This window comes from Candoia aspera, chromosome 10 (genome assembly GCF_035149785.1).
Source record: "Candoia aspera isolate rCanAsp1 chromosome 10, rCanAsp1.hap2, whole genome shotgun sequence".
Classification (NCBI taxonomy): domain Eukaryota; kingdom Metazoa; phylum Chordata; class Lepidosauria; order Squamata; family Boidae; genus Candoia; species Candoia aspera.
Window position 1 is genome coordinate 17,891,695 of NC_086162.1, and position 12,138 is coordinate 17,903,832.

Here is a 12,138-nt window from a genome sequence, read left to right on the forward strand (position 1 = left end):
TGCCTTGTTCTTGAGTGGGCAACTAGCAGCTCCCCAAATGTTGCTGAGCTACAACACCAAACTACACTAGCGAACACAGCCAATGGCATGAAGGTGATGTTTGGAAACATCTGGAGGACTTGCTTAGGTAAAGGTAAAGGTTTCCCTTGACATTAAGTCCAGTCGTGTCCGACTCTAGGGGGCGGTGCTCATCTCTGTTTCAAAGCCAAAGAGCCGGCGTCTGTCCGTAGACACTTCCTTAGTCATGTGGCCAGCATGACTACACGGAACGCCGTTACCTGCCCGCCGAAGCGGTACCTATTAATCTACTCACATTTGCATGTTTTCAAACTGCTAGGTTGGCAGGAGCTGAGACTAGCAACGGGTGCTCATCCCATCACAGAGATTCGAACTGCCAACCTTCCAATCGGCAAGCTCAGCAGCTCAGTGGTTTAACCCGCAGCGCCACCCATACCTTATTTGGATTGTAGATCTCTCCATCCTAGCCCTGCTTTGTGTCCTGTCCACTTATGTCCCACTTTCCCAAACATGTCACTCAAAGAGCTCTCAGGAATAAACTGTTGGAGACCAGCACACCTTAATCCCAGTTGGCTGGTCTCAGTGATGCCCTGAGGAATTTCATCTGGCTTGAAATAAATCCCTCAAACCCACCACCTCTAACACACATCTAAACAGCAGTCAAGGGTGGACATCTATGGTTTACTTTAGGGTTCTCCAAAGTGGTCAGTATTGACCCCCAAGGATTGATGGGACTATCCAAGGGGTGCTTATTGTTATTTGCAGTACTACTAGTTAAAGTTGTATTTATTAAATTATTTTCATATAATAAATGTTTGGGGATTGATGAACAATCTGAAGCTTCACAAAGGGGTCAATGAACTGAAGAGTTTGGGGACCCCTGGTCTAGTAAAAGCATTTTTCACGATTATCCTGGCCTTCAGTGGAATTTCAAAGAGATCTTCTGCCATGTTTACAGCAAGCCCTGAGACATCAGTCTACAAAGTTACTCACCTGTACAGTCATTTGCCTTCAGAACAGGGAAGCCTGCAAACATGAGATGAAAAAAGTTATTCCCAAGGGATGGCAAAACTACAGCCCTGAGTTTCTGCCCCCCAATTCTAAAGATGCTATTGAGGAGAAAAAGCATCATGCAAATATAAAAGAGGGGGGACAGTCCCTTTCTCTACATCTCTTCTGCACCACACTGTTCACTGGGACTATGATAGCAGTCACTGGCTGGATTCACATAGAACAGTCAAAACAGAATCAATGGTTTAAGTATGATACACGACCCCAGTTCAAACACCCTGCCCAATTTTCTAAGGACTCCCAACATTCTCATACCATGTCCCAAAGAATCAACCTCATGAATGACTGTGTCTGAGTTCTCACAACAGGCTAAGCCGCATGAGACAAGCACTCCAGATTTCCAGAAACTGACACAGAATCTGATGGTAAATTTTGGTTTTCAATTCCAGTTTCTACAGATCCACAACGGTAGTTAGTTCAAGTCTGGGGAAAGGCTCTGCCTCAGAGAAGGGTCTGAAATGGCGGTGCCAGGGTTCTTGTGCCCTCTTTCCAATGGCAAGCGCTGCTTGTAACTTAAGGAAGGAACCTGGTTGCTCAAGTTGGCCCTTGGTGTTTTGTGCAGCCAGAGGTGTGAGACCATCAACCGTTGGGAGAAAGAGAATCGGGGATAAAGGTTGGACATTAGCCTCCCGCAAGGTGAATGGAGCAATCTCTGTGCACACAGCTTTTATAGGAAAGATCAGATTCCCGAGAAAACTCCAAACCTCTTTTAAAGGAGACCACAAGGTGGAGAAGAATGGCAAGAACACTTACCAGCCAATAGACAAAGGAGGATTTCCATGGCAGCGGATTTCATTTTGGTATATAGTGAGAAGCAGAGGTCTAGGGGGCAAAGGAAAAGAATTGCCAATTCAGATTTTCTACTACCCAGTTCAAGATTCCTAGATAATCTAATTAAAAAAGTGTGTGTGTGTGTGTGTGTGTAGCACATACACACATATATAGCACATATATATATTCCACTGTATTGTTCATTGTTAATACATTTAAATAAATGGAAAATCGTAACTGAGAGTCTAAATATTTGCCCTATTCATATCTCCTGGGGTCTTTTCTTCTTCCTGACCGAAGAAAGGAGTTCCCTTTTGATACATCTTAGACCCAAGTCTGTGCCATGAATGACACTCCAAGATCAGCCATAATACAAGCTTACTTCCACCACATTTCATGGTAGCGAATTCCAAAGTTGAATTATTTCCTTTTGTCTGTCCTGATTCTTCCAGGATTTCATCGGATGACCTCTGCTCCTAGTATTTTGGGAAGGGGGAAATAGCTGCTACCTGTCCACTTTATGCTCATGCATAATTCCCATTCAAGACTTTAGGGCTGTGCATTTATGCAATATTCTGACAGGGGACAAATGGGCAGGTTTCATGCTAGACCATGCACCAGAAACATGACTCTTACCTAGAACCAGGGATGGGAGATTTCTGATCTTCCAGGTAAAACTGAACTATGCCTCCCCCCATCCCTCATACTAAGAGAACGCTGATTGCCGGGTACCATCATCTACAATTGAAGGTCACACTTTCATTGTTCTTGCACAGAACAACTCATCTAACCTATGCCTTCCATAAGAGTGCATCTTCCTGTTGCCAAGCTGGTTTGGCAAACTGCCATGGTAATTAAGAAGAATGGGAGTTGTAGTCCACCCCGTCTGAAGAACATCAGGTCGGGGGAAGCCTGAGCTAGACATTGCAAAATGGGTTTTTTCAAGTGTTCGTGGTCACAACAGATTTTACAAAGAAGCCTCAGCTGGTATTTTAAAATTATGTTTTAAAGCTACAAAAAGGAAATAAAAGAAGCTGGCAATAATCAGTCCCCCAATGCAAAGCTATAACTAGAACAAAATATTTTTAAAAAGAGTACAACAGCAACTCCGTTGCCTAGACTAAAAGTTCCACCAAGTAGCCCAAGCAGCATTTCATAACATTTCTTAAAAAGTTTCTTTTGACACACTGTGAAAAAAAAAAGTAATGTTCTTAGCTGAAGGTAAAGGTAAAGGTTTCCCTTGACATTAAGTCCAGTCGTGTCCGACTCGAGGGGGCGGTGCTCATCTCCGTTTCAAAGCCGAAGAGCCGGCGTTTGTCCGAAGACACTTCCGTGGTCATGTGGCCGGCATGACTACACGGAACGCCGTTACCTGCCCGCCAAAGCGGTGCCTATTAATCTACTCACATTTGCATGTTTTCGAACTGCTAGGTTGGCAGGAGCTGGGACTAGCCACGGGAGCTCACCCCGTCACGCAGATTCGAACCACCGACCTTCTGATTGGCAAGCTCAGCAGCTCAGCGGTTTAACCCGCAGCACCACTGCTGAAAGCCTTCTTGAATAACACAACGTAATACAATGACTGGTTTCTGACACTGCATTTAGTCATACCTTGATTTAATAATAAACCATTAAGCCATCATTAATACATTAAGCCATAAACCACTGTTTACAAATTACAATGACTGGGTTCACACAACACCATATAATGGCTTAAGTTCATGCTGTGAATATCACCTGAGATGCTTTCAGACTATCCTTTCCTAGCTAGTACTATCAAAACGATGCTACTAATTCACCTTTCTTCTGTCCTTAAATAAATGTATTGTGAGGTGAAATATGTTAGGTGAAATATGTTAGGTAAGAATCATGGGAGGGTTGCAGAGAGAATACAATATTTCTGGAATGCCCTCTAAAATCCCATAACAAGTAGAATGCTTTCATACGCAAAAAAATCTTATCTGGAAATAGCCTTGGAAATGCATTTTGACAAAGTAGATGCCACTCTTGAGACAATCTCAGGACTCAGATGCAGAGCCTTGGGTGATGACCAGAAAGTTTTGGAAGATAAATACGGGAGAAATCATCAAGGAGGGACTAAAAGAGTAACAATACATGGGCCAAGTATGCCTGTAACCAAACAGAATCTGTAACTGCCTAACAAAGGCAGGACAAAGGCAGAATATTCCAAACAGAATGAATATTTTATCAGGGTTCTAAGCCTTCAGGGTGTCTGCAGGGACCAAATGTTATCAATGAATAGAAGGCATTTTTGAATGATGAATTACTTTGGAACAGCTCTGCCCCATTTTGGCACACTCCACTTGTGTGATCTTCTATTCCCAGAATTCCCCACAATGGCCAGGCTGGCTGGGGAATTCTGGGAGTTCATTTGACACATCTGCCGGGTCTTTTGACGGTTATAACTTAACCCATTAAGTTAACGGATTAAGCAGGGGAACGCAACAGATTAAGGGCTGGGAAGAAATGCCGAGAACGGTGCTAAAAAGGAACCATGAAGGTTAATGGAAAGATAAATTATTTCATCTGACCAGTCCTAATCCCGAGGAACTTCACAGGCAAACATGTGACAAAATGTTAATTAAATTGGTAAGGACCAGCTTCTTTGTAGTGGATTCTTTTGCTATTAAGCACAGTGGGTTGCAAAACACTAAAGGGTACAATCTACTCCCTGCAGTGAAAGGAGCAGTCCCAACATGTTGAAAGATAATACATCTTACCAGTGCAGAAAGCAGGATGATCAGTTGGTTCCAGAGAAAATTTCCTGGTCCTCAAATCTCAAAGCCACTCAGGGGCAAAGGCTGGAGGTACACTAAGAAAAGAGAAGGACACTTTTCATGCAGACCCAAGGCAATTCCTTTTGGTGGTCCCTGGGTCAGGGTTACCAAATCTGTGCTGCAAAAATCCTGATGCCTGCTAGATGGAGCAAAGCTAAGAGATTTCTGCACCTCTTTGCTTCCATACCTAGTGACTGGCTGATTTTGTGCAGCCCAAATCTGCAGCCCTTTGTAGAATCTTCTCCAAGTGCAAAGCATAGAACTGACTTCAAACAGTTTAAAAACTGTTTTGGGAAAGTCCATGAAAAGAGGAAATCCTGCCCCCACACATGTCTGTGACATGGTCCCTTCCTCTTTACACCCTTGTACCACTTACTAGAGCAGTGTTTCTCAACCTGGGGAACTTGAACATGTGTGGATTTCAACTCCCAGAATTCCCCAGCCAGCATGATGGCTGGAGAATTCTGGGAGTTGAAGTCCACAGATCTTCAAGTTGCCCAGGTTGAAAAACTCTGCTTTAGAGGATCAGAATCCACTTCAACAGATACACAAGAACTTAATTCTCAGGTAGGAGAAAGGCCCAATATGAAGGAGGAGAGGAGAACAAAGTAGGCTAGATGGTGGCCTGTGAAGTGACATGGTTGACACGGGGGAGGTTACTATAATCAGCATTCAGAACTGGATAGTGTCTTAATTCAGGATAGAGGGCAGTGCTGCAAATAATGTTGGAGGCTACTGTGGGTTTTGCATTCAAAGGCACGGGGTGCCAAGGCCATAATCTGATTGGCAAGGCAGAGAACAATGAGCTCCTTGGAAAACTCCCATTTCCAGCTCATTATGACAGCGTCACCGTGAAAGAGAAACAAGTTTTGACAAGCTCGGGAAATCTCTTTTCTAAGCAGCTCTTATACTGCAGCTTTAATCCCAAAATGAACAGCATTTTTAAAATTTTCTGCAAATGAAGAGGCCCAGTATTCATAAATTCCAAGTTTAAAAAGAGATTCCAGAACTACCAAGTAGTTGTGTTTTGAAACCAGCATTACAAGTCATGGCCATAGTTACCAATTCAGATAGGGTTTTTGTTTTTTTTTAAAGGGATAAAAACAGGATAACAGTGTTAATCTATGGATTTTAGAATGGAGTGGAAGGATTTACAGCCACGGAGAAAATGGGTTAATTCAGTAAGCAGATTAATTGTGTTAACTGAAGGCAGTCTCTCTCTCTCTGCGTATGCATGTATGTACAAGTTGAAAGGTAATTAGCTTTTCTTTCAGGAGTTGGATCTGAGAAATGCAGGTTCAAGTCTCTGTCAGAAACCGCTTGTGTACACTTAACAGGTTTGAGCATTATACTTAACTATGGTTTACTTATCCATGGTTTGACAAAAGCAACACTGGCTACATTTGAACAACACTCTAAGCCAGGGTTTCTCAACCAGGGTTCCATGGCACCCTAGGGTATCACGAGAGGTCCCTAGGGGTTCCCTGGGAGATCGCAATTTATTTAAAAAATTATTTCAAATTTGGGCAACTTCGCATTAAAGAGGTAAGTTTAATTCTTTATTTTTAGTTTAAGAACACTGTTAATGCATATATGCAGGCCTACCCATGAAACGAATCTAATAATTTTTGTAACTTCTGGCCAATATTTGAACCCGAATGTGCAGGGGTTCCCTGAGGCCTGAGAAATATTTCAAGGGTTCCTCCAGGGTCAGAAAGGCTGGTCTGAGTCAAAAACCATGATCTACAAATCAGTGGATTCCCATTACATACCAAATCAAACAAAATCAACATATATTATGGCTCAGTTACATGACTTTATTCTGGCTGGTCCGGCAAACTGCACTTACTACAAACCATGACTTAGCGTTACACACAACTGCCTGCAGCATCTGAAGCTCACCCCCCACCCTGCCCTGATTTGTAAGAAAGGAATCAAGGAAAGTTCCTTCAACTCAGTGACACCATGGTCAAGCTCTGGCTCAGTATTTTCCAGAGCAGTAGTTAAGCAACCTGATGTGTTCCAAATGTCTATGAGTCACAATCCGTACAGACTTGTCAGCAGCTATGGGACTTGTAGTCCAAACATACAGAAAGCGCAAGCTCATTAGCCCCGCTGTGTAGGACTCTAATTTACAGCCTCCTTCTAATCTATCTAGAGAAGACAACGATGGGATTTCCAAGTTCCTGCAGGCAAAGGCATGCTCTGCTTCTTGGTTTGTGGTTATACCTGCACAGCAGCAAACTTCACAATAGGAAATAAAATCAGGCTGCCGCTTTGAAGAATGTATACAATGTAACACTCGCAGAGAATCAAAATAGCTTTAAAAGGCCTGGGTCTAATGAGAATTGTTGAAAAGTGTCAACATAATAGAGAGGTTATTATACTATTTGCACACACCCCAAGGTGTTGCATCAACAAGAGGCTGATGCCTGTGAGAAAGCAACTGCTTTTATTCAAAAGGACTGTTTCCTGGAAGTTTCACATCACTCCATTGTTAGAAGCCTCCAAAGTGTGTTGTCATGCACACATTAAGTGGCGAGGCGCACACATTTTCCCCACCTAAATATCAGACAGTGCGTGCAACCACCCAAATTCCCTATCTTACATAGAACATTATGCCAATGCTGATTATTTTAAAATCAGTACTACCAGAATTTGAAATAACCTGGTGTAACACAAGTTACTTTACACCCCAGAGAAGTTAGCATATGCCCTTTCTTTTAAAAACTCCCCTTCAAAATATCCTTTTCTCTGCTGACAAAAATGTGTCAAACAGCACCATTCACAACAAACCAGTTTAAGGTTTCTTTAAATAGTACTATTTTTTATTATATTCTTGTGAAACATAATACAATATATTGTTTCAATACAGCGGTATTTGTACAGTAATGATTAAAGATTATTAATATTCTAATGTTTAGATAACTTAGATCACTGATGCTAAAAAGAAATAAATATTGTATAAGTATTAATTATGATTTATAGGTAGTCCTTGGATTATGATCTTTTGTTCAGAGACTGTTCAAAGTTATGATGGTGCTGAACGAATGGTACTTACGACGGGTCCTCGTAGTTATGGCTGTCGCAGCATCCCCACAGTCACATGATCACAATTTCCAATGTTCCCTGCTGGCTTCCCACAAGCAAAGTCAATGGGGAAGCTGGCAGGAAGTCGGAAGTTACAGTCATGTGAGGTCCTTGTTTAATGACAGCAACCAGGACTGCTAGAATTGTCAGTGTTAAGCGACACAGTCACATGACATTATGCTTTACGACCGCGTCGCTTAGCGATGGAGTTCCCAGCTCCAATTACTGTCGTAAGCTGAGGACTACCTGTAAAATGTTAAGGAGCGTAAGATCATTTAGCTTTTTCATCCAGAATTGAATATCATATTAAAAGCCACTGCAGGTTGCATCAAAGTGTTTGCTGTACCATAAAGGTTTTGGTCTTAAGCTGTTTACTTAGTATTAAGGTCTCCACTGTATTGTTACTTAATATGGTTTGGGCGTGTTGCTAAAAAAAAAAAAAGAACAAAGCAAATTTAACAATGATTAAAATGCAAAAAAAGAAAGGGAGAGAAAAAGGAACAAAGAAAAAAAGCTATTCAGTTCCTTTGTGTTTGTTTGCCTGCTCTCCTCCTTCCAGCTTGATCTGATTTAACCATTCAAAAAAGAATCCCAGAGACCCGTGAAAACACACCGATAACTTTTGTGCCACTTTGGGGAGAGCCTTATCAAGATATTATCTTCCTGCGGCTTTTGCGCAATAGCCACTGAAATGGCTTTTTCCACCCACTGAGAAAGAAACTTTGCCCAGAGGAATTTTTTTTCAAATTTTACAGACCAAAAGATCAAAAAGGACATAATTTGCATATGGTGGCAAGAGGGAAGAACAACATGCACAAGAAAAGAGGCAAATTATCCACACAGGAGGGGGAAGGGGCTTATGGTTTGAAGAATCCTTTTGTTCCAATGGTCCCAGGGAGAAGACTCCCTGTAAGAAACATCTCAGGAAAAGAATAAGCCCAAATTTCTCCCTTCTGGCTTCATTATTAAATAAATACTTTAATAAAGAGGAAACTACCAAGAAATCTGCTCAGTGGAAAGTTAATAACTTGTTCAGATCGCTCAATTTAATTATCAATGAGATGAAGATAGCATCTTTCAGGATTGTTACTTTGCAATAGTCCAGTCTACCTGACTAGTTTCAAGATCTTAAAATAAGTGGTCAAGGAGAAGCTATTTTCTCTTTCCCAAAATACAAAAACCAGTGGTCGCCCAATGAAACTGAATCCTGAAAGAATGAGAACAGACACAAGGATTTTTTTTTACACACCATAAAATTGTGTGGAATTGGAATTCACTACCATGAAATGTGGTGCTGGCTACCAGCTTGGCTGGCTTCAAAAAGGGGTTAGAGCAACGCATGGAATTCATGGCAATCCATGGCTCTTAGCCTTGATGACAGTGGGACTACCTCTGAAGGCCTTCTGCTGGGAGACTCATGGGCTTCCTTGTGCAGCTGGTTGGCTACTAGGAGAACAGGCTGCTGGCCTAGATGGGCCAGGGGTCCAATCCAGAGAGCAGAGCTTATGTTCTTAAGTAGTACAACATTAAAGGAATTGAAAAACAAGGAATATTGAGAGATCCGATGCTCTGGTCCCTCTTTAACAACGTTCTTAAGGCCCTCTCCCTCCCTCCCCGCCACCCAGTGTAAATCTCTGTCCGGAGACTGACCTCTGATTTGGTTCCTTTCTGTAATCGTACTTTCTTCCCCCTCCCCCCACAAAGGAAACAGTGTCTCCTAGCAAGACAAAGATAGAGGAAAACAGCAATAATGCCATTAGATAAAACTTTGGCCAGGACAAAGGTCTAGGTTCCGTTCAGCAGAACGGCAGGATAAATCTCTGAATACAAGCAAGAGGAGAATAATCAATGTTATTACCTAAAGGCCATTAAATCCACTGGCAGAAAACGTCTTTGTATTCAATCCTGACTGGTAGTTACTTAATTTTTTTCTATGTTCACGTGGGCCTGAAAATTTCCCCCAACTTCTCTTAGTCTCTTAACCAACGTTTCTCAACCTTGGCAACTTTAAGATGTGTGGACTTCAACTCCCAGAATTCCCTAGTTATGCTGGCTGGGGAATTCTGGGAGTTGAAGTCCATACATCTTAAAAGTTGCTAAGGTTGAGAAACACTGCTCTTAACAATGGCCAGAGGTGATGCAACTATTTGACAAAAGCTTCCAGTTTGACTAGGCTTGTTTTTCAAATCAGCAAGCTCACTTGATAGGCCAAAGTTTCCAAGTAAAGGTAAAGCTATTCTGTCAGAAAGTGTGTGTGTCCATTTGACCTCATTCCAAATTTCAGTCCATTAAAACAGACATCATCCTCAACCATGGAATCCTGTGTTTCTGTTAAGACATTTGGCATTTTACACTTACAGGTTTCAGAGGGCTTCTTGGAGAAGCTGTGAAAACCAACCAGTTCAAACTGGTGGCTGCCCATATTCCAGGTGGGAAAGTAAAAGATAAAGAGAATCATTTTGGGCTTTGCTTGTACAGTACAGTTGCAGCTTCCTTCAACACCTGCCTGTCCTGTCTGAACACAAGGCCCCCACCTGAGGAAACTGGACCCCCGATCGCCACCAGGAATCAGCCAGCAGGTGGTTCTGTAACTCAGAGGGCCACATTCTGGACTGAGATGGCCACAAGGCAGCAACGTCCCACACTGTCACGGGCCAGTGAAAACAGTGTCTTCTAAATAGTGAGAGAGTTCCTGCCTCACTTCAGCCTGAACAGCCTTTTCATTACACAGACAGTTTGAGTAATAAACAACTTCAGGAAGAGAACATTTAGTTGTGATCTCAAAAGCTAAGTTGGGCAAGATCTAATTAGTACTTAGATGGGGGACCACTAAAAACCCCATTGTTGTGGACTAGACTGGGAAGCTGAAAAATCACCCCCGAAGAAGACAATGACAAATCACTTATATACTATTGCCAAGAAAATTACACGGATGTGCCCATGGAAGTCAACCAGGAGTTGAGCTGAATCTTATGGTGTCCCTTTAAGATGCTCTATGAATATGGACCAAAAATGTTTCTTCCTGCAGAAAGACTTGAATACCCCCTACACCAATTTTTCTCAACCTTGGCAACTTTAAGATGTGTGGACTTCAACTCCCAGAACTCCCCAGCCAGTGGAATTCTGGGAGTTGAAGTCCACACATCTTCAAGCTGCCAGGGTTGAGAAACACTGCCATACACAAGCATAAACAAACCACAATATGGCCTAATGGGAGTTAATCAGGGGACGGAAGTCCCCAGCTTGGGTGCCTCCAGCAATCCATCCCATCCCCATCCATAAAAGGCAAAAAGGGGCACCCCTCTGAAATCTGACCCAGAGCTAGGCTTGGCTTCCATTTCCATGCACGTCCTTTAAACGAGGCGGGCAGACCCATTTTCTGCACCATCCTTTCTGAAGAAAGGGCGAGTCCTGAGTTGGGGGTTCCCGATTCAACAAAGCCCCCTACAAGCAATTTCGGAGAACCACTAAGTGCCACTAAAGGACGTGGGTGTGTTTTGTTTCCTTTAATGCACCATGATTACTCAAGTGCCACCCCAGGTATCCACTTTTTGTTTTACAAGATTAAAAAAGAAAATCACGATTCAAGCCGCGTCCACTGCCCTGGGGAAATTGCAGGAGTTGAGAAGAAAGCGCAAAAACACTTTTTTTTCCCCTCGGGTTGCGGCGGGCCAGATCAGCCCATTTGGAAGCCTCGCTTCGCCCGGCCCGCAAGAGGCATCGCGCTGCTCCCTTCGAGCCTGATCCGAAATCTAAACGAACCAGGGCAAAGCCAAGCGCGGGGCTAGCCGTCCCCCCCAGCCCCGAACGAGGCCACTCCGCCAGGAAACCAGCTCTGCTCCCCCTCGGCCCCCAAGAAAAGGCCCAAGGGCGCCCCCTCCCCACGAGAAACGGCCCGCTCCGGGCCCCACCCGAGCCCTTCCACTTACCTGCTCGGGCCCCTGCCGGGAGAATTCAGGGCAAGCAACGTGGGAGCCCAAACGACCCGGAAAACCCAGCGGCGGGCGGGGGCGCCCCTCCTGTCCGCCTGGCTAAGTAGCACCAAGGGCGGGCCACACCCAAACCTGCGCGGCCAGGTACGGCGGAACAGGTTTCGCTGCCGCGGGGCCGCGGCCTCACCGTTGGGAGCGGGGGAGGGAGGGGCACCTGCTTCGTTAGCACTAGAGGAAAGGAGGCAGGACGGTGCGCAGGCCCCCCACCTTCAAAAATTGCCCCCTCCCCCATCTGGCACCCTCTAAACGGCACAGATTACAGTTCCCATCATTCCCAGGCAGTATGGCCGTGGGGGCTGGGGATTACGGGGAAGGCCCTAAGGCTGCAGAGTGTGGTTGTTGAAGGATGGGAGGACGTCCATCGTTCCCCTGATGGGATTAAGCCTAATGGGGTGTCT

At 44.0% G+C, this 12,138-nt stretch overlaps 1 long non-coding RNA gene across 1 annotated transcript; it reads right to left on the minus strand.

The window, feature by feature from the left end:
• Positions 1 to 1,808: 1,808 nt before the first annotated feature.
• On the minus strand, positions 1,809 to 11,820 carry LOC134503115 (uncharacterized). The gene is made up of 3 exons (XR_010068501.1): positions 11,678 to 11,820; positions 4,602 to 4,693; positions 1,809 to 1,911 (listed from the first exon to the last, which is right to left on the minus strand). It is a non-coding gene; the product is annotated as an uncharacterized LOC134503115 (long non-coding RNA).
• Positions 11,821 to 12,138: the final 318 nt, after the last annotated feature.